This window comes from Aquarana catesbeiana, linkage group LG09 (assembly GCF_042186555.1).
Source record: "Aquarana catesbeiana isolate 2022-GZ linkage group LG09, ASM4218655v1, whole genome shotgun sequence".
Taxonomy (NCBI): domain Eukaryota; kingdom Metazoa; phylum Chordata; class Amphibia; order Anura; family Ranidae; genus Aquarana; species Aquarana catesbeiana.
In genome coordinates this window covers 310,748,311-310,771,608 of record NC_133332.1, presented here as the reverse complement: position 1 = coordinate 310,771,608, position 23,298 = coordinate 310,748,311, and the positions used below count along the sequence as shown (strand labels likewise).

General features: G+C 47.8%; 1 long non-coding RNA gene and 2 other non-coding genes across 4 annotated transcripts; 2 read left to right on the top strand and 1 right to left on the bottom strand.

Annotated features, from left to right (window-relative positions):
• Positions 1 to 7,118: 7,118 nt before the first annotated feature.
• LOC141108762 (uncharacterized) lies at positions 7,119 to 21,628 on the bottom strand. 2 transcript variants are annotated; one of them, XR_012236119.1, is made up of 3 exons: positions 21,105 to 21,628; positions 13,723 to 13,900; positions 7,119 to 7,364 (listed from the first exon to the last, which is right to left on the bottom strand). It is a non-coding gene; the product is annotated as an uncharacterized lncRNA (long non-coding RNA). The 2 variants fall into 2 exon arrangements; XR_012236120.1 differs by lacking the exon at positions 21,105 to 21,628 and adding an exon at positions 18,879 to 19,266.
• Positions 7,753 to 7,824, top strand: TRNAD-AUC (transfer RNA aspartic acid (anticodon AUC)). Its single transcript has one exon. It is a non-coding gene; the product is annotated as a tRNA-Asp (tRNA).
• Positions 9,097 to 9,168, top strand: TRNAY-AUA (transfer RNA tyrosine (anticodon AUA)). The gene has a single exon. It is a non-coding gene; the product is annotated as a tRNA-Tyr (tRNA).
• Positions 21,629 to 23,298: the final 1,670 nt, after the last annotated feature.

The window sequence follows — 23,298 nt, the reverse complement described above, 5'->3', positions numbered from 1 at the left end:
ATCTGTGATGATTTTTGATGCTAATCCATGTATTTCTTTCTCCATCAGAAACCTAACAGCGGAAATTATTTGCTGCCTGCAATTCCTGCACGCCAGAGAGATCGTTCACAGAGATCTGAAGCCGGAAAACATCCTCTTAGACGAAGATGGCCACGCCAGAGTTGCGGATTTTGGATTGTCAGCGAAGGGAGTCACCAAGTCTAAGAGAACTAACGGAATTATAGGGACACCAATCTACATGGCCCCAGAAGTAAGTATGAACCCGATATCAGACTTAATTATAACATTTATCAAGATATAACAATTATTATGATTGGATATAGAGAAGAGATAAAGGGGTGCTCCACTTCCACTAAATGGAGAATGTTTCCACTGGTGCCCCCGGTTGCTTTTAGTGGGTTTCCAGGCCAGAACAATATCCCCAACAAAAGCTGGGAAGTTCTGAGTCATGGAGCAGTGTTGGGGCTTCTTTGTAGGGGACATTGAGGCTGAGTGTAGATGGATTCATCTGCCTGGCCCGTTTCACACATATGAATGGGGTAAAACCTCCAGTAACTGCTCACCCACTGTTTCCCTTCTCCTCTTTAACATGGGGAGCGCTTGTGAACATTGAGCTATTGGGGTCAGTATACCTTCATCCACCTACTTTAAATGGGGTAATTAAAGGGCACCTCTAGGCAAAGCCCTAGACTGTTTAACCCCTTTCTATTCTATCCAACGTTTAAAAAAAAAAAAGGTTTTGACTATACTTGCCCTTTAAGCTCCACCTCCAATATTCGCAAGGTCCACTTCAGTTTGATGCCGTTTCATTGCAATTTTAGTCATGCATGAGCTTTATACATCACATATGTCACTATGTTATCATCTCTGTCCTCTGCCTGGTCTGACAATGTGCTCATCCCTCTTTCTCTTATGTTTCTTCAGGTCTTGCAAGAAATGGATTATTTCAACATGGTTGACTATTTCTCCCTTGGAGTTATAGTATACGAGATGGCGTTTGGCAAACATCCCTTCATCAGCAGAACGGACGACTGGGAACAAATAAAGAAGAAAATGATTTATATGGAGCCCGATTTTGAGGAGGGTATGGACCCTGACCTCCATGACCTCTTAGTTAGGGTAAGTTACAGAGATCCTCAGCTCCTCTATTGCTCAGATATTGTTATTGGTCATGCAGCATCTCTTTATATTTCATTCTCATATATTTCATTCTTCATTACAGCTTCTATGGAAAGACCAAGAGGGCCGAAACCATCTAGTCCGTGACATCAGGAGCCATCCGTTCTTCAAGACCATCGACTGGGCAGAGTTAGAGGGAAGAAAGTCATGCGTTCCATCTGAATCTGAACCAGTAAGTATACAGATAATAAGAGTCCAAACACATTGGAGGGGGAGGGGAGATTTTCAGCAGCAGGCTCTTCCCCATCTAAGACATTTGTTTTAACAGACTTTTCAGACCAGTGTCTATGAATTTGTGATCACTATACAATCATACGGCCTGATCTGAATGATTTCTGTTTAGTATTGGAGATGATTATTGTGTATGTCATCTGACCACTAGAGGGAGCTAGGGTGGAAGGAGCCTGCTTGGTGAAATCTGCTGCACCTCGGGGGTGGGGTTCACCATACTTTGTTACCATTCTCTGTATCAATTAGAAATAGTAATGAATGTCTTTTTCTCTTTCTAGATTTATGAGGAACCATCAAATAACAGCATGCCATTGAATGAATTTATCAAAACCCTGGACCGGGAGGCTCCAATATCACCATATGAGCAGGAGTATTTCACAGGCTTTTCATACATGAGCGACAGTTTGATGATGTCACCAATGGAGTTATTTTCACCTCCACCATCATCGCCAGAGAAGCCTAATTTCGCTGACTGTAGTGATGAGAGTGAGCTTCAGAGGGAGGAACCTATGGACTGGGATCCAATATTATCATTGAAGATCCAGAGACCAGTACCGACTCCAATGGAGAACCATTATAAAGATGCTCTTCAACAATTGGCAGAGCTAATGGTCGTTTATCAGCCACCACCAGCGGTCAGACAGGAGAATCTCGTCACACCCTGGCCAATGCATTACGAGGAGGCTCATAAGAACCCAAAAGAGCCTGAGGAGCCTAATAATATCTATGACTTTGGCTGCAAGAGAGTTAGTCAGATTCAGGAGCCACCACAGGACTTCTTCCCAACGGCATACAACCAGGAGAATCTCTTTACACCGTGGCCGATGTACCATGAAGAGGCTCATAAAAACGTCATAGAGCCAGAGGCGCAGCAACACCTATGTGACATATTTCTACCACCAGAGAGACAGGGCAGTGGACTTACACCCTGGCCCATGTATTATGAGGAGGCTCATGACAACATCATACCGCCAAATGTTCAGTTTTTCCCAATTGCCTTTGTCTAGTGCACACCCCTTCAGGCTGGGCGCACACGAGCCAGTTTTTATCAGTGTGCTTTTCTTATATTTGTGTGTTTTTCTTATATTTGTGTGTTTTTCTTATATTCGTGTGCGTTTCTTATATTCGTGTGCGTTTCTTATATTCGTGTGCGTTTCTTATATTCGCCTGCTTTGGTGGTGACACAGGCTGCTGCATTTGGTGGTGACATAAGCTGCAGCATTTGGTGGTGACATAAGTTGCAGCATTTGATGGTGAGATAGGCTGCAGCATTTGGTGGTGACATAAGCTGCAGCATTTGGTGGTGACATAAGCTGCTGCACTTGGTGGTGACATAAGTTGCAGCATTTGATGGTGAGATAGGCTGCAGCATTTGGTGGTGACATAAGCTGCAGCATTTGGTGGTGACATAAGCTGCTGCACTTGGTGGTGACATAAGCTGCAGCATTTGGTGGTGACATAAGCTGCTGCACTTGGTGGTGACATAAGCTGCAGCATTTGGTGGTGACATAAGCTGCTGCACTTGGTGGTGACATAAGTTGCAGCATTTGATGGTGAGATAGGCTGCAGCATTTGGTGGTGACATAAGCTGCAGCATTTGGTGGTGACATAAGCTGCTGCACTTGGTGGTGACATAAGTTGCAGCATTTGATGGTGAGATAGGCTGCAGCATTTGGTGGTGACATAAGCTGCAGCATTTGGTGGTGACATAAGCTGCAGCATTTGGTGGTGACATAAGCTGCTGCACTTGGTGGTGACATAAGCTGCAGCATTTGGTGGTGACATAAGCTGCTGCACTTGGTGGTGACATAAGTTGCAGCATTTGATGGTGAGATAGGCTGCAGCATTTGGTGGTGACATAAGCTGCAGCATTTGGTGGTGACATAAGCTGCTGCACTTGGTGGTGACATAAGTTGCAGCATTTGATGGTGAGATAGGCTGCAGCATTTGGTGGTGACATAAGCTGCAGCATTTGGTGGTGACATAAGTTGCTGCACTTGGTGGTGACATAAGCTGCAGCATTTGGTGGTGACATAAGCTGCAGCATTTGGTGGTGACATAAGCTGCTGCACTTGGTGGTGACATAAGCTGCAGCATTTGGTGGTGACATAAGCTGCTGCACTTGGTGGTGACATAAGCTGCAGCATTTGGTGGTGACATAAGCTGCTGCACTTGGTGGTGACATAAGTTGCAGCATTTGATGGTGAGATAGGCTGCAGCATTTGGTGGTGACATAAGCTGCAGCATTTGGTGGTGACATAAGCTGCTGCACTTGGTGGTGACATAAGTTGCAGCATTTGATGGTGAGATAGGCTGCAGCATTTGGTGGTGACATAAGCTGCAGCATTTGGTGGTGACATAAGCTGCAGCATTTGGTGGTGACATAAGCTGCTGCACTTGGTGGTGACATAAGCTGCAGCATTTGGTGGTGACATAAGCTGCTGCACTTGGTGGTGACATAAGTTGCAGCATTTGATGGTGAGATAGGCTGCAGCATTTGGTGGTGACATAAGCTGCAGCATTTGGTGGTGACATAAGCTGCTGCACTTGGTGGTGACATAAGTTGCAGCATTTGATGGTGAGATAGGCTGCAGCATTTGGTGGTGACATAAGCTGCAGCATTTGGTGGTGACATAAGTTGCTGCACTTGGTGGTGACATAAGCTGCAGCATTTGGTGGTGACATAAGTTGCTGCACTTGGTGGTGACATAAGCTGCAGCATTTGGTGGTGACATAAGCTGCAGCATTTGGTGGTGACATAAGCTGCTGCATTTGGTGGTGACATAAGCTGCAGCATTTGGTGGTGACATAAGCTGCAGCATTTGGTGGTGACGTGCCCCGGGCGGTGACGTCATAAGGGGCGGGGTCACCGGATGACATCACCTGGTGACCACGCCCAATGCCTATATATGTTATTGCGCACCGCGCACACGGCATTACAGCGGGAGAGAGCGTTGTTTCAACATCAGAGGAAGACCGGAGGGAAGAAGACAACGGAGAAGACTGGGCCAACGCTGGCAAAAGAGCAGAAGATAGCAGAGGAGCCCAGCAGAAGGCACTGGAGAGGGGGAGAAGAACCGGAGAGTCTTCTTTTTATAGGAGATGAGATGCAGATACTTAATGAATGGACCAAGCAAAAAACAAAAGAAAAGAAGTCTTCAAGGTTCAAGTCTAAAACTACTCTGCATTTTTAACCACCATCTGTTTGGTGAGCACTTGAATGGTACAAGAAAGAAAGAAAGAAAGAAAGAAAGAAAGAAAGAAAGAAAGAAAGAAAGAAAGAAAGAAAGAAAGAAAGAAAGAAAGAAAGAAAGAAAGAAAGAAAAAAAGAAAAAAAAGAAAAAAAAGAAAGAACGAAAGAACGAAAGAAAGAAAGAGGGGGAGAAGAACCGGAATATCTTCTTTTTATAGGAGATGAGATGCAGATACTTAATGAATGGACCAAGCAAAAAACAAAAGAAAAGAAGTCTTCAAGGTTCAAATCTAAAACTACTCTGCATTTTTAACCACCATCTGTTTGGTGAGCACTTGAATGGTACAAGAAAGAAAGAAAGAAAGAAAGAAAGAAAGAAAGAAAGAAAGAAAGAAAGAAAGAAAGAAAGAAAGAAAGAAAGAAAAAAAGAAAAAGAAAGAAAGAAAGAAAGAAAGAAAGAAAGAAAAAGAAAGAAAGAAAGAAAGAAAGAAAGAAAGAAAGAAAGAAAGAAAGAAAGAAAAAGAAAGAAAGAAAGGAGTGCACAGAGCCTCCTTTCCTCCCTCTCTCCCCAGCACATAGAGACACTTCTAATCCTTTACCTGCTATCCAGCTTGAATCCATTGGTACTTCACCTGCTGCCCAGCCAGATTCCACTGATCCTTTACCCACTGACCAGCCTGACTTCATGGATACGCCACCAGCTATCAAATCTGGTGCCACTGATCTTCTACTGTTCATGCTGACACTACTAATCCTTTACCTGCTATCCAGCTTGAATCCATTGTTATTTAACCTGTTGCCCAGCCATATGCCACTGATCCTTTATCTGCTGACAATCCTGATGTTGCTTATATACCACCTGCTGCCCAGTCTGCCTCTGCTAGTTTTGTGCCTGCTGCCCAGTCAGTCTCTGGTACTAGGGTCAAGATATCACCAACTCCAGAGGTCTAATACCTCTACATCTCCATGCATGTTGCATGTCTGGCATGGGTTACCCGTTTGGTCCAAGATTCCTGTAGTCAACTTTCATGCGCCATTTGCTTAGGTTGTGTCAAAGCCTGGTGGTCCAGATTTCTGCTTTTTATTTACAGCTCCAGTAGTAGAGGTGTTCTGGGTAAGGGCAGATTTCCATCTGAATTTTGTCCTGATCCAGTTGTAATGTGTGCCTCTGCGATTTCAAGAGTGTTCGGGGACCTTTGCTGGGGAACCAATTACTTGAAAAGACCTGGGTGACTGTTAAAATACACTTACAGCTCCAGTAGTAGAGGTGTTCTGGGTAAGGGCAGATTTCCATCTGACTTTTGTCCTGATCCAGTTGTAATGTGTGCCTCTGCGACTTCAAGTGTGTTAGGGGACCTATGCTGGGGAACCAATTCCTTGGAAAGACCTGGGTGACTGGTAAAATGAAAAGCAGTATGGGTTAGGGGACTCCATGTTAAGCCTGCAGATGGTCCATGGGATCCCAGCATTGGGATATTTTCTGCCCTGTGGAGCTGCAAGTTCCAAATGTTGTATTTGTTAAAGGATCTGATCTGCGGGAAACTCAGCCTGCTTCCAGACCCCAACAGCAAGGCACTCAGCCAGCTTCCCAGACCCCAACAGCAGGGCACTCAGCCAGCTTCCAGACCCAGGTGGCAGGGCACCTAGCCAGTTGTCAGAACCTGGCAGCATGGTATCTAACAGACTGAAGGACTATACATTTTCAAATGTACTTTTTATCATATTGTAGGGCACTTTTAAAGCAGAACAGGTTGCTTTCAACCAAACTATAAACACATCATATGGCTGGTATCATGGCTGATCACCATGAGAACTGCAGATCAAACAGAAATTAAAATGGAAGTTTCCTTGCTTGTAAAGGATAAGAGGTCAGTGGACGCAATAATAACCACCAACAATGGTGTCAGTGGGTGCAAAAATCCCCAGCATTGGTGTCAGTATAAGCAATATTAACCCCCAAGCATTGCTGTCAGTGGACACAATAATACCTGGACCTAGGTAGTATTACGCCTATTTGGATGCACTGTGCCCGCACGGGTGTGCTAGAGAGCCGCAACCTGGGAGCTGCCTTGCAGCGCAACATCCACACCTCCAGTGGCTCTGGTGAAGACCAGGTGGCTCCTTAGACCCTGTGACTCTGGTACACCTCCGTTTGCATGCGGTCACACTGCTCCAACTCCAAAAAATAGCCACAAAAATAGCTGAATTAAAAGAAAAATGGAGTCCATTCAAAGATACGTCAGAATACAAAGAAAAATCTGCTCAAATACAAAGGTTTTTGGCTAAAGCTGATAAAGACATCAAACATAAAAAACCTAAAAATACCAAAGGGATTGGAACATCTATAGAGAAAAAGTACTTTTTATCATATTGTAGGGCACTTTTAAAGAAGAACAGGTTGCTTTCAACCAAACTATAAACACATCATATGGCTGGTGTCATGGCTGGTCACCTATACAACACCATGAGAACTGCAGATCAAACAGAAATGAAGATGGAAGCTTCCTTGCTTGTAAAGGATAAGAGGTCAGTTGGACGCAATAATAACCACCAACAATGGTGTCAGTGGGTGCACCTTGTGTGTAAACATCAGAAGAGCATCTACGGTCTTCAACAATCTGCAAGGATGTGGAATGTGAAAGTGAACAAAGTACTTACTAAAGAGGGATTCTCAAGATGTAAAGCAGACGGGGGTCTCTACTCCAGGAATCAAGAAGACAGATGGATATACATCCTTATCTATGTTGATGACATTTATAACCTGTTTTGAACAAGAAGGGGATTACAATCAGATAGTTCACAAGCTGAAAGAAAATTTTGAAATCAAAGAACTTGGGGACATTAGCTACAATCTGGGTATCCAAATAGAGAGAGAAAAAGATGGAAGTTCTCAGAAAATCTGCAAAATCTTGCAACAATTCCACATGCAATATGCAAAGGAAGTGAAATGTCTATGGAACCAGGCTATCGAAAGAGCACTGAAGGAGAAAACTTGCTACCCAACAATGATACGTATCACAGAGGAATTGGTAAGCTGCTATATGTTGCCACTGTGACAAGACCAGACATATTTGCAGCACTGGGATCCAGCGTCATCCTCACCTCCCCATTCCCAGGTTTTTTCCTCCCACACTTCAAAAACTTTCCTCGCGTTGGTGGTGCAGTGGTGAGCATAGCTGCTTATCCAGCAGCTGACCCGGGTTCGATTCCCGGCCAACGCAATTGCCAACATGGCTGCCTCGACCGCTAACCACTTTGTGTCCCCAGGGAGAAATCTGCTGTGCAAATTAAATGCTGATGGAATAAAATTTAAACCAAAAAGAATGTGTTTATGTATGTGTTTTGTTAAGCATTTTGAATAATATATTTTTTTGCACAAGAAAATGATTGTTTTGTATTCTCATTTTCAGCCAGTAGGTGGAGCACTCAGCTCATTTTCAGGTATTTTCTAGGCTATCCTTAGCAACTTGGCTGAAAAAAGCCTGCTGTTTACTATATAGTATTTACTATATATTATATAGCTCTCTCTAACACTAACCCTCCCTATAACCCCAATACTATCCCTCCCTATATCCCCAAGAATAACCCTCCCTGTAACCCCAATACTATCCCTCCCTATATCCCCAAGAATAACCCTCCCTGTAACCCCAATACTATCCCTCCCTATATCCCCAAGAATAACCCTCCCTGTAACCCCAATACTATCCCTCCCTATATCCCCAAGAGTAACCCTCCCTGTAACCCCAATACTATCCCTCCCTATATCCCCAAGAATAACCCTCCCTGTAACCCCAATACTATCCCTCCCTATATCCCCAAGAATAACCCTCCCTGTAACCCCAATACTATCCTTCCCTATGTAGCGATGTGAACTGTATCCAGAAAGCTTCGCACCTTCCAGTGTTTTGAATATTGTTGGCCCCGTGATTATTGGACAGCCAGTGACCTCATACTTGTGCGCCAGCAGAGTGAGTTATGGGGCGTATAGTCCTTCTGGAATCTGCTGCTATATATTCCCATACTCTAAGACTACAAATCCCAGGGACCCTTGCAGTGGCCTAAAGGTTGCTGGGAGGGATTATAAAAGTAGCTTATGAAGCCCGGGCACGCTCTCTTCCTCCTGGGCCTGACGTAAGATGGAAGAAAAATGAGGTTTACAAACATGTTATTCTTGCCTGCTCTCTATAATAGTTTTGCATAGAGCAGCCGCGATCCTCCCCTTTTTGGGTTCCCTGCTGGCGCTCCTGGCTCCTCCCCCTTGCCCACTGCACCCCATAGAAAGCGGCCCATTGAAGCACAGAGCATGGCTCGGCCCCACCCCCTGCTCACTGGCTGTGATTGGCTCCCACTGCTGACTCTCTGTCCAGTGAGGAGAGAGAGAGCTACTGCTCCCAGGCACAGCGCTGGATCAAGATCGAGCTCAGGTAAGTACGTGGGGGGCTGGGGGGAGCTGCATATAGGTTCTTTCCTCCCACCCTCCAAAGACATTCCTCGCGTTGGTGGTGCAGTGGTGAGCATAGCTGCTTATACAGCAGCTGACCCGGGTCCGATTCCCGGCCAACGCAATTGCCAAGATGGCTGCCTCGACTGCTAACTGCAGGGTGTAAATTGTACAATGTACTTTATCCTGTCTTCTTAGGTAGTCCTGTTCCTCTCTCCCCACCTCTGTCCAATCACATATACACTATATTACCAAAAGTATTGGGACACCTGCCTTTACACAAACATGAACTTTAACCACTTGCCGACTGGGCCATACCGAATGACGGCTACAGCGTGGTCAGATAATTCTGGGAGGGCGTACAATGATGATCCCCGCACACACAGGAGTGTCCTTGCTCGCCGGATACTCGGGACCCAGTGCGTCAGGGATCGGGGTAAAGGACCAATCCCAGCGGCCCTTTACCACATGATTGTTCCGTCCAGCGGATCCAGAGAGATCACTGTCACCGAACCGGCGTAATTTCCGGTTCTCTCCTCTCCTCACACCGATCGTGTAAGCAGAGGAGGGTGATGCTGCTTGACTTTTTTTGTATGTATTTCAAGTGCCCAGCAGTGCCACATCAGTACCCAGCAGTGCCCCATCAGTGCCCAGCAGTGTCCTTCAGTGCCACATCAATACCCAGCAGTGCCACATCAGTGCCCATCTGTGCCCCATCAGTGCCATATCAGTAACCAGCAGTGCCCCATCAGTACCCAGCAGTGCCCCATCAGTGCCCAGCAGTGCCCCATCAGTGCCCAGCAGTGTCCTTCAGTGCCACATCAATACCCAGCAGTGCCACATCAGTGCCCATCTGTGATCCAGCAGTGCCACATCAGTGCCCATCTGTGCCCCATCAGTGCCATATCAGTAACCAGCAGTGCCCCATCACATCAGTACCCAGCAGTGCCCCATCAATGCCCAGCAGTGTCCTTCAGTGCCACATCAATACCCAGCAGTGCCACATCAGTGCCCATCTGTGATCCAGTAGTGCCACATCAGTGCCCATCTGTGCCCCATCAGTGCCATATCAGTAACCATCAGTGCCACATCAGTACCCAGCAGTGCCCCATCAGTACCCAGCAGTGCCCCATCAGTGCCAATCTGTGCCCCATCAGTGCCACATCAGTAATCAGCACTGTCCCATCAGTGCCCATCTGTGCCCCATCAGTGCCATTTGTGCCCCAGCAGTGCCACATCAGTACCTAGCAGTGCCAGATCAGTACCCAAGCAGTGCCCCATCAACACACATCTGTGCCCCATTAGTGCCACATCAGTACCCAGCCGTGCCACATTTGTGCCCAGCAGTGCCCTACAGTGCCCCAGCAGTGTCACATCAGTACCCAGCAGTGCCCCATCAGTGCACATCTGTGTCCCATCAGCATCACATTAGTACCCAACAGTGCCACATCTGTGTCCAGCAGTGCCCCATCAGTGCACATCTGTGCCCTACAGTGCCACATCTGTGCTCTACAGTGCCCCGTCAGTGCCAATAATGTGCCCATTAGTGCCAATACAGTGCCCATCAGTGAGTGCTCATCAGTGCCACCCTATCAGTGGATGCTCATCAGTGCCGTAGAAATGTGTAAAAAAAAAATGCGTAGAAAAATGTGTTTTCATTTTTTTTCCACATTTTCCAAAAACTTGTGGGGAAAAATGACATGTTCAAAAGACTCGTTATGCCTCATAGAATATACGTTGGGGTTCCTTTCCAAAATGGGGTCATTTTGAGGGCGTTTCCATTGTCCTGATGCTCCAGGGCCTTCAAAAGTGTGATAGGTTGTCAGGAAATTAGATGTGTAATTTATGTCCCTAGAACACCTGACGGTGCTCCCTGAATGTTGGGCCTCTCTATGTGGCCAGGATGTGTAAAGGTCTCACACATGTGGTATCCCCGTACTCAGGAGGAGTAGCAGAATATATTTTGGGGTGTCGTTTGTGGTGTGCACAGGCCATGTGAGAGAAATAACCTGTTAATATGACAATTTTGTGAATAAAAAAAATAGAAAAGAAAAATCTTAATTTTGCAAAGAATTGTGGCAAAAAATGAACCGTTCAAAAGACTCATTATGCCTCATAGAATATACGTTGGGGGGAGGGGGGATGACTCTCCATGCCTCTTACTAAATACCTTGGACTGTCTACTTTCCAAAAAGGGGTCATTTGGGGGTATTTGTACTTTCCAGGTTTGTTAGGGCCTCAAGAGATGAGATCGGCCGTCAGTACATCAGGTGTGATCGATTTTCAATGATTGGCACCATAGCTTGTAGACTCTGTAACAGTGATTGATGCTGATCACTCATGCGCTCTGCAGTGTAGGTGAGCATCATGGGAAATGTAGTTCCAAAACATCTGGGGGTGCCAAGGTTCTCCATCACTGCCCTATAACTTTCACAAAGACCAAATAATATCCACTGATTTGGATTATTTTTTACCAAAGATATGTAGCAGTATAAAGTTTGGCCAAAATTTATGAAGAAAAATGACTAATTTGCTGAATTTTATAACCGAAACGAAGAAAAAATAATGTAAATCTCAGGACTGGATGGGCAGAAACACCAATGATAATATATATAATAGAAGGGGATGGTTTCCCCTCCCAAACACCCTTGTGAATGAGCCTCTAAGCGGTGGCCCCTGTCTGTGTGATGGTGTTCTGTGACGGAGCTGTGTAAATCTCAGGACTGCATGGACAGAAACACCAATCCATATAATATATATAGTAATAGGGGGATGTTGGTTTCTCCTCCTGAGCGCCCTATTATCTGTGTGAAGGTGGTGGCCCCTGTCTGAGTGATGGAGTTCTGTGTGCTACATGGCGGAGCTGTGTAAATCTCAGGACTGGATGGACAAACACCAATCCATAAAATATAATAATGAAATAGTAATATTTATGTAATAATCGGAGGAGGTGGTACCCCCCATCCCCCTATCCTGAACACTTTCCTTCCATGTGAATGAACCTCTAAGGTAGGGGTCCCTGTCTGTGTGATGAGGTTCTGTGTGCTATATGGCGGAGCTGTGTAAATCCCAGGAATGGATGGACAGAAACACCAACCCATAGATTATAATAATACTATAATAGTAATATATATATATATATATATATATATATATATATATATATATATATATATATAGGAGGTGATGGTTTTCCCTCCTAAACAGTTTCCGCCCATGTGAATGAGCCTCTAAATGGTGGCCACGCCCCATCCCCCCCCCCCCCACCTCTGGGGTTGGCAGGAAGGTGGCCAGAGGGCGGGTACTGAGAGAGGAGATCCTGGCAGAGGAAGGAGATGGGCAGGGCGTGGCTGGGGGTTTGATTGACAGGAGGGGGCGGAGCTTGGTGTTTGATTAACAGGAAGGGGCGGGGCGTGTGAGGGACGGAGGTAGAAGAGGGGCGTGCAGGCAGAGGGGACATCCATGGGGGTCCCAGTCATAGGATTGGATATCCTCCTGTAATTTATAGAATTGAAGTTCCTTTTCTGGCACTTTTTGTTTACAAGTAAAAATCTGTATTTTTGCTAGAAAATTACTTAGAACCCCCAAACATTATATATATATACATACACTTCTTCCAATTTTTCTGATTTCCAGTTGGCCAGTTTCTGATGAACTGACTGACATTTGAGTGGCCACAGAATACATTTCACATTATAATATCAGCATTGTAATAACAATATCAACTATAGGGTCTCCTATGGGGGGGGATAGTGGGAGGGGAAGGGATAGTGCCCCATCATTGGTATCAGTGGGAGGAATAGTGCCCCATCATTGGTATCAGTGGGAGGAATAGTGCCCCATCATTGGTGTCAGCGGGAGGAATAGTGCCCCATCATTGGTATCAGTGGGGGGGAAAAGTGCCCCATCATTGGTGTCAGTGGGAGCAATAGTGCCCCATCATTGGTATCAGTCGGAGGAATAGTGCCCCATCATTGGTATCAGTGGGAGGAATAATGCCCCATCATTGGTATCAGTGGGGGGGAATAGTGCCCCATCATTGGTGTCAGTGGGAGTAATAATGCCCCATCATTGGTATCAGTGGGGGGGAATAGTGCCCCATCGTTGGTGTCACTGGGAGGAATAGTGCCCCATCATTGATGTCAGTGGGAGGAATAGTGCCCCATCATTGATGTCAGTGGGAGGAATAGTGCCCCATCATTGATGTCAGTGGGAGGAATAGTGCCCCATCATTGGTGTCAGTGGGAGGAATAGTGCCCCATCATTGGTGTCAGTATCATTTCCCTATTTACATGAAGGTCAGGTTATTATAACCCAGCCAGCACAGAGTTCCCCCTTATAGTACAAGGAGAACTGTGATGTAAGGGCGAATGCTGCAAACTTTGGTGTAAAGGAAAACTCTGATGTAAGGGGGGCTCCAGAGATCACCTTATATCAGAGTCCACTGACTTCCCCTTTACATTATTGACCACAGAGTTCCAACTTACATTTATAATGGGGGGGGGACTCTGGTGACCACAGAACACCTCTGCAGAGTGAATGCACTAAGGTAAGGGGGGGGGGTTACTAATATAAGGGGGAACCTTTCTATCAGTGCCCCCTTACCTTACTGTATTCACTCCCCCTTACATCAGTGCCACCCCTCCCCCCAGACTGGTCTTGTAGCGCTGTCACTGACCTCCTCTCAGGTGCACCATGCAGGGCTAAGCCAGACGGTCCTCTCTGGGCTCCAGCTTGGTGGTTCTGGTTTCATCCAATGGTCTCCTCCGCTCAGTCCACAAACGTCTGACTCCTCCCGAGACACCCGTCCTGGCAGCACTTCCTCTCTTGACTCTTCTGTAGGCTCCCTCCAGGGACTGCAGACATGATACAGGAGATGGTCAGAGACTGCAAACATGATACAGGAGATGGTCAGAGACTGCAGACATGATACAGGAGATGGTCAGAGACTGCAGACATGATACAAGAGATGGTCAGAGACTGCAAACATGATACAGGAGATGGTCAGAGACTGCAGACATGATACAGGAGATGGTCAGAGACTGCAAACATGATACAGGAGATGGTCAGAGACTGCAGACATGATACAGGAGATGGTCAGAGACTGCAGACATGATACAAGAGATGGTCAGAGACTGCAAACATGATACAGGAGATGGTCAGAGACTGCAGACATGATACAGGAGATGGTCAGAGACTGCAGACATGATACAAGAGATGGTCAGAGACTGCAAACATGATACAGGAGATGGTCAGAGACTGCAGACATGATACAGGAGATGGTCAGAGACTGCAGACATGATACAAGAGATGGTCAGACTGCAGACATGATACAGGAGATGGTCAGAGACTGCAGACATGATACAAGAGATGGTCAGAGACTGCAGACATGATACAAGAGATGATCAGAGACTGCAGACATGATACAAGAGATGGTCAGAGACTGCAGACATGATACAGGAGATGGTCAGAGACTGCAGACATAATACAGGAGATGGTCAGAGACTGCAGACATGATACAAGAGATGATCAGAGACTGCAGACATGATACAGGAGATGGTCAGAGACAGCAGACATGATACAAGAGATGGTCAGAGACTGCAGACATGATACAATAGATGGTCAGAGACTGCAGACATGATACAGGAGATGGTCAGAGACAGCAGACATAATACAAGAGATGGTCAGAGACTGCAGACATGATACAGGTACTGTGTATGGTGTGGTGATGGATGCCCCCCCAATCTCTGTAGATGGGGAGATGTTGCAGATCAGTGTACAGTTCTAGGACCCGGGGGGAGAATGTCCTCTCTCCCCACTCTAGAATACACCCATACCTCGCAACTTTCTGAGATGGAAATGTGGGACACCTATCATCAAATGTATGCAGGCATAGGACACACCCCTTGCCACGCCTCTCTTAACCACTTCCCGCCCGGCCCATAGCAGATGACGACCGGGCGGTGGTTTAGTTATCCTGACTGGGCGCCATATGACGTCCAGCGGGATAACATGCCGCCGCACGCCCGCAGGGGCCCGCAGGGGCCCGCATCGCGGCGATCGGTGGATTGGTGTGTCAGTCTGACACACCGCTACACCGATCTTGGTAAAGAGCCTCCGGCGGAGGCTCTTTACCATGTGATCAGCCGTGTCCAATCACGGCTGATCACGATGTCAATAGGAAGAGTCGTTGATCGGCTCTTCGTCACTTGCGTCTGACAGACGTGAGTAGAGGAGAGCTGATCGGCGGCTCTCCTGGCAGGGGGGCGGCTGTGCTGATTGTTTATCAGCGCAGCCCCCCCTCAGATCACCACACTGGACCACCAGGGATCGCCACTAGGACCACCAGGGAAGGGGCAACATGTGGATGGCCAGGTATGTACCCCATGGCCATCCACATGTGCCCAGTGTGCCCAGTCAGTGCCCAATCTGTGCCAATCAGTGCCCACAAATGGGCACTGATTGGCACCATTATGTTGCAGTGATGCCCAGCAATGCCACCCTTAGGGGCATCACTGCAAACAATCAGTGTCATCAGTGCCACCCTTCAGTATCCATCGGTGCCACCTGTCAGTGCCCATCAGTGCCCACCTATCAGTGCCCATCAGTGCCCACCTATCAGTGCCCATCTGTGCCCATCTGTGCCAACTATCAGTGCCACCCACAACTACCCATCAATGCCACCTACGAGTGCCCTTCAGTGCCGCCTATGAGTGCCCATCAGTGCTGCATACCAATGCCACCTATCAGTGCCCATCAGTGCCGCCTATCAGTGCCCATCAGTGCCGCCTATCAGTGCCACCTCATCGGTGCCCATCAGTGCCGCCGTATCAGTGCCCGTCAGTGCAGCCATATCAGTGCCCGTCATTGAAGAAGAAAACGTACTTATTTACAAAAAATTTTAACAGAAACAAAGAAAAACTTGTTTTTTTTTCAAAAATTTTCAGTCTTTTTTTATTTGTTGCGCAAAAAATAAAAACCGCAGAGGTGATCAAATACCACCAAAAGAAAGCTCGATTTGTGGGAACAAAGTGATAAAAAATTAGTTTGGGTGCAGTGTTACATGACCGCGCAATTGTCATTCAAATTGCGACAGCGCTGAAAGCTGAAAATTGGCCTGGGCGGGAAGGTGTCTCAGTGCCCGGTATTGAAGTGGTTAAAGGAGAATTGTACAAAAACAAATGATTGGTTAAACCCACAAGTGCTTTTTTACCCCCATTATTCCTTTATACTGGCCTTTGGAATTTACAAATGCAGAAATGTAGAAATTGGATGAAAGGTTTAGCCCTGGGAAACACTGTTTGAAAGGTAAATAGTGCATTTTATATACAACTATATGGATCAGAGCAAAATGAGGGACAAATGAGGAGGAAAGAGGGTCATTGCTCCAAATGGGGGACAGTCCCTCGAAATCCGGGACAGTTGGGGGTTATGTACACTGATTCAGTGTGATCCCTGTCCCCTCCCCCCTCCTCTGTGTACAGGGCAGACCCTTCCCCCTCAGGACCCTCACTCACATCATCAGCAATGTCCCGATCCACACAGGTCCCCTCATACTCCCGGCCTGTCCACACACCAAGTCCCCTCCCTCCTGCCCCTTCCGTAGTCAGTAAGAAGGCAGGAAGTACGTCACGTGAGGGGGAGGAGCTCTGAAGGAGGACAACTTCCTCCTATGAATGGAGTCCTCCAAGCACCTTATTGGTTGCTAGGATACTAGGAAACTAGCAAACAATCGTTTTGACAGGCGGGACTTGGGAGACAACAGGGGGAAGCCAGTATACTTACTGCACATGCGCTATGCGTTTAGGTGACGGAAGTGACGTTCCATCCCAACACTGCGGCAGCCATCTTGCTACACCCCGCACTGGTCCACAGTAGGCCTGCAGTCAGAAGGCGGCAGCGGACATCTTTTTACACCCAAGTCTTGTATTTCACATGTATTTTTACCAGTAAGCTGAGCTTATATACTGAAATCCCCCCCCCCCACCGCGCTCCGGTGCCCTCCGCCGCTTACCGGAGCCGTCGGCAGCGGCGGAAGACGATCGGATTTGCACCCTTGCTGGGCATGGAGACGAGTGAGGAGAAGATGTCCCCCACCCGTCTCCATAACATTGCAGGGCGGAAGCGAAGTCAAAACGTCACTTCCACCCATAGCTCTTAAAGGCCCATTTTTTTTTTTTAAATGACAAATTTTTTATTTTTTTTATCGCATTTTAGTGTAAATATGAGATCTGAGGTCTTTTTGACCCCCACATCTCATATTTAAGAGGACCTGTCATGCTTTTTTTCTATTACAAGGGATGTTTACATTACTTGTAATAGGAATAAAAGTGACAGAATTTATTAAAAAAAAAACTGTGTAAAAATAGAAAATAAAAGGGAAAATAAATAAGGAAAAAAAAACATATTAAAAAAACACGCCCTGTCCCGCCGAGCTCGCGTGCAGAAGCGAACGCATACGTGAGCAGCGCCCGCGTATGAAAACGGTGTTCAAACCACACATGTGAGGTATCGCCGCGATCGGTAGAGTGAGAGCAATAATTCTAGCCCTAGAACTCCTCTGTAACTTAAAACATGCAACCTGTAGAATTTTTTTAAATGTTGCATATGGAGATTTTTAAGGGTGAAATTTTGTCGCCATTCCACGAGCGGGCGCAATTTTGAAGCGTGACATGTTGGGTGTCAATTTACTTGGTGTAACATTATCTTTCACAATATAAAAAAAAAAAATTGGGCTAACTTTACTGTTGTCTTATTTTTTAATTCAAAAAAGTGTATTCTTTCCAAAGAAAGTGCGCTTGTAAGACCGCTGCGCAAATACGGTGTGACTGAAAGTATTGCAACGACCGCCATTTTATTCTCTAGGGTGTTAGAGAAAAAAAAAAGTATAATGTTTGGGAGTTCTAAGTAATTTTCGAGCAAAAAAAAAAATGTTTTTATCTTGTAAACAACAAATCTCAAAAAAAGGCCTCGGTCCTTAAGTCATTAAAAGCAGCGGCAAGCCTGCTGATCTTGGAGGTTTACTAATCTGACAGAACATCGCTGCTTTTAAAATTCAACATCAAAACAGTCTGACTGATTTCAAAATCCTGTATTTCACTATATAAGCTCAGTTTACTGGTAGAAATAAGTGTGAAATGCAAGACTTGGGTGGGTGTAAAAAGATGTCCGCTGCTGCCTTCTGACTGCAGGCTTACTGCGGCCGAGTGCGGGGCGTACCAAGATTAGAGTTGTCACCTCATCCCTTTAAAACCGAACACATATTAATTACACAGGTTCTGAGGCAGATTAGGGTGGTGATTAAACTCACTTATCAGCATTAAATTAGCCTCAGAACCTGTGTAATTATTATGTGGTCGGTTTTAAAGGTATGAGGTGGCAACTCTACCCAGGATGGCCGTCGCAGTGTAGCGACGGAACGTCACTTCCGTTACCTCATCTGACGGGTTGCCGATTCAGATTAGGTGACCCGTCAGATTTGGTAACGGAAGTGACGTTACCAACAATAATTGCTTACTGCACATGCGCAATGCGCTCCATAATGGCCGCTATGCGTTCCAATAGGTTTCTTATTCTGACAGAACATGAAGTCAGCAGCGGACATCTTGTTACACCCACGGGGGTATGAGGGATGGAGGGACAGCAGCCCCAGATCCTACACAATAGAAATATGTGTATTCTAGAAAGTTTAACAATCAGCAGATAAAGATACTCCAAACACCTGGTGTTAACGCTTCAATCATCCCGGCACCATGATTGTTATGGTGTCAGGATGATTGAAGCGCATTATTTCTATTATTACATTGTAATATAAAATGAAATCATTCAACTCACCATAATGCCAAATCAGTGGGATCCCTGAGCGTGTCACTAGCCACGTCTCCTGCAACAAGCAGAGTCCATCCTTGCATCAGGTGCCCCTAGCAGAGTCCGTCCTTGCATCAGGTGCCCCTAGCAGAGTCCATCCTTGCATCAGGTGCCCCCAGCAGAGTCCGTCCTTGCATCAGGTGCCCCCAGCAGAGTCTGTCCTTGCATGAGGTGTCCCCAGCAGAGTCTGTCCTCGTATCAGGTGTCCCCGGCAGAGTCCCTCCTTGCATCAGGTGCCCCCAGCAGAGTCCGTCCTCGCATCAGGTGCCCCCAGCAGAGTCCGTCCTTGTATCATGTGTCCCCAGCAGATTCAGTATAGACCCCCTCAGTGCAGACCCCCCTCCATCAGTGCAGACCCCCCTCCATCAGTGCAGACCCCCTCAGTGCAGACCCCCCTCCATCAATGCAGACCCCCTCAGTGCAGACCCCCCTCCATCAATGCAGACCCCCTCAGTGCAGACCCCCCTCCATCAGTGCAGACGCCCTCAGTGCAGACCCCCCTCCATCAATGCAGACCCCCTCAGTGCAGACCCCCCTCCATCAATGCAGACGCCCTCAGTGCAGACCCCCCTCCATCAGTGCAGACGCCCTCAGTGCAGACCCCCCTCCATCAGTGCAGACCCCCTTAGTGCAGACCCCCCTCCATCAGTGCAGACCCCCCTCCATCAATGCAGACCCCCTCAGTGCAGACCCCCTCCATCAATGCAGACGCCCCCAGTGCAGACCCCCCTCCATCAATGCAGACCCCCTCCGTGCAGACCCCCCTCCATCAATGCAGACCCCCTCAGTGCAGACCCCCCTCCATCAATGCAGACCCCCCTACATCAGTGCAGAAGCCCTCAGCAGACCCCCCTCCGTGCAGACCCCCCCTCCCATAATGCCCCCCCAGGCCCCAGCACATGTCCATTACAGCAGCCGCCGGCACCGTGTGTTGAGAGGAGAAGGAAAGGGGCTGATCCGTGCGAGAGGAGAAGCCGATTCATTGGCTGCACAGATCGAGCCCCCTTCCTCTCTCTACTGAACATAAGGGGTAGAGTTCTAGCGGCGGCGGAGGCGGGACCGGCCGCCATTTTACTGAAGCCTGTTGCCAAAAAACTGTGAAATGCAAACATTCCTGACGAGGGTCCCAAAGTCGGGATTGTCCCAGGAAAATCGGGACTGTTGGCAACTATGGACTCTGTGTCCAGCAAAAGCAGCCACCTGTGCCCATCATATGCAGCCAACTGTGCAGGCAGCAGGACTGGCGGTGTGGGACGGGTAGCGCGGCGATGGCTCCGTGTCCTCCATGCATCCTCCGTGCGTGTCTGCTTCCTGCTTTGCTAGGCAGCCAATGAGCTCGCCTCTACCTTCAGCCAATCAGGTGCCTGGTATTATATCCGAGCCTCCTGATTGGCTGAGAGGCGGTTCTGTGTTAGCAAAGCAAATATCCATTTGCTTTGCTAACACACCTGGGTGCACTGCGAGCGATGCTCTGTCACCTTTTTCGACGCCTATTAGAGCCTATGGCTCCAATCAGGTGCTTCAAAAACACCCCCCCTCCGCCTCTGTAATTCGGACGCCTGAATGGGGGTGGCTACAGCGGCCGTGGATAGATTAATGTAATGCAATGAATCTGTCCAAACTAAACACAGAGGGGGTGGATGGAGAGAGGGGGCGGAGCCCCGAGCGCCCCTAATGGACGCACCGCCACCGATCAGATGTGAACCTGCGGGCCGTCCTTGTGAAAAGTCCCGTGTGCTCTGCGTCTTTAGTGCGTTTTGTGAAAAACGCACCAAAAAAATCCATCTTCCATTATAGTCAATGTTAATGGCAACGAAAAAAAAAAGCAACACAGGGGACCATGGAGGAGAAAACGCATGAAGAACGCATAAAGCGTTGGGTTGAATTTTAACACAAAAAAAAAAAAACACAGTAAAAAGGCGATGTGCGTCTCACAACACAGCGATGTGAACAGAATGCGCTCCGCATTACTGAATAAAACTTCTTTGTCTAATTTGGTTGCTGAATTTTTACCGAATAAAAATGACAAAAATATTAAATAAAAGAATAAGAATAAAAGAGAAAAGAAAAGGTTTTTTTTTTTTTCCATAAACCATCAAATAACAACCTTATTAGACAAATTGATGCAAAATCAGCATTGAATGTGGACAATCAGGGGTTAAAGATGAAGAGGGCGTGGCTGTGTCAGCTGACCTTTAGTCCACCAATCAGCGTGCAGCTTGTTTGTTTGTTTTTTCTTCCTTTCCTCTTATCTGCAGCTCTCCGGGAACAGCGACCCGCCCAACTCTGACTGCAGAAGGAAAAAAAAAGAGTTATGAGAGTTTGTCAGATTTGTCAGGTTGATTCTGTCACTGAATAAAGTTGGATGAAAAAAAAAAAAAAAAAGTCTGCTTTCCATATAAATCCGCCCACTTGTGGAGCCGCCCTCCCTGCTGTCCTCCACGTGGAGCACGAGACTCTCCGCCGCCATGTTGGTTTGGTAAGTGACGTCTGATGAGGGTACAATGTGGGGTTAGAAGCTCTGGGTTGTGTTTTTTTCCTGCACTTTGTTTAAATGTTCCAATCAGAATGTGGAATCTTCTGAGATTTCCTATGAATTGTTCTGCTGGGGAGACCTCAATGCTTTGTGTTCAAGAGGAGTCCATGAGAAACCCGATCCACTGCCGACCAATGGGAAGCGTCCATTCCTCTTATCACTGCTGGTGACCAGAAGACTCCCCCCCCCCCCCCCCCCCGCTATATACAGCTCCTTGGTACCCCCCCCCCTGCTATATACAGCTCCTTGGTACCCCCCCCCCCCTGCTATATACAGCTCCTTGGTACCCCCCCCCCCCCGCTATATACAGCTCCTTGGTACCCCCCCCCCTGCTATATACAGCTCCTTGGTTCCCCCCCCTGCTATATACAGCTCCTTGGTTACCCCCCTGCTATATACAGCTCCTTGGTACCCCCCCCCCTGCTATATACAGCTCCTTGGTTCCCCCCCCTGCTATATACAGCTCCTTGGTTCCCCCCCCTGCTATATACAGCTCCTTGGTTACCCCCCCTGCTATATACAGCTCCTTGGTACCCCCCCCTGCTATATACAGCTCCTTGGTTACCCCCCCTGCTATATACAGCTCCTTGGTTACCCCCCCTGCTATATACAGCTCCTTGGTTACCCCCCCTGCTATATACAGCTCCTTGGTTACCCCCCCCTGCTATATACAGCTCCTTGGTTACCCCCCCCCTGCTATATACAGCTCCTTGGTTACCCCCCCTGCTATATACAGCTCCTTGGTTACCCCCCCTGCTATATACAGCTCCTTGGGTACCCCCCCCTGCTATATACAGCTCCTTGGGTACCCCCCCCTGCTATATACAGCTCCTTGGGTACCCCCCCCCCTGCTATATACAGCTCCTTGGTTACCCCCCCCCGCTATATACAGCTCCTTGGTTACCCCCCCCTGCTATATACAGCTCCTTGGTTACCCCCCCCTGCTATATACAGCTCCTTGGTTACCCCCCCCCTGCTATATACAGCTCCTTGGTTACCCCCCCCCTGCTATATACAGCTCCTTGGTTACCCCCCCCCTGCTATATACAGCTCCTTGGTTACCCCCCCCTGCTATATACAGCTCCTTGGTTACCCCCCCCTGCTATATACAGCTCCTTGGTTACCCCCCCCCCCTGCTATATACAGCTCCTTGGTTACCCCCCCCCCTGCTATATACAGCTCCTTGGTTACCCCCCCCTGCTATATACAGCTCCTTGGTTACCCCCCCCTGCTATATACAGCTCCTTGGGTACCCCCCCTGCTATATACAGCTCCTTGGGTACCCCCCCTGCTATATACAGCTCCTTGGGTACCCCCCCTGCTATATACAGCTCCTTGGTTACCCCCCCCCCGCTATATACAGCTCCTTGGTTACCCCCCCCCTGCTATATACAGCTCCTTGGTTACCCCCCCCCGCTATATACAGCTCCTTGGTTACCCCCCCCCCTGCTATATACAGCTCCTTGGTTACCCCCCCCCCTGCTATATACAGCTCCTTGGTTACCCCCCCCTGCTATATACAGCTCCTTGGTTACCCCCCCCTGCTATATACAGCTCCTTGGTTACCCCCCCCCCTGCTATATACAGCTCCTTGGTTACCCCCCCCTGCTATATACAGCTCCTTGGTTACCCCCCCCCCTGCTATATACAGCTCCTTGGTTACCCCCCCCCTGCTATATACAGCTCCTTGGTTACCCCCCCCCCCTGCTATATACAGCTCCTTGGTTACCCCCCCCCCCTGCTATATACAGCTCCTTGGTTACCCCCCCCCCCCCTGCTATATACAGCTCCTTGGTTACCCCCCCCCCCTGCTATATACAGCTCCTTGGTTACCCCCCCCCCCCTGCTATA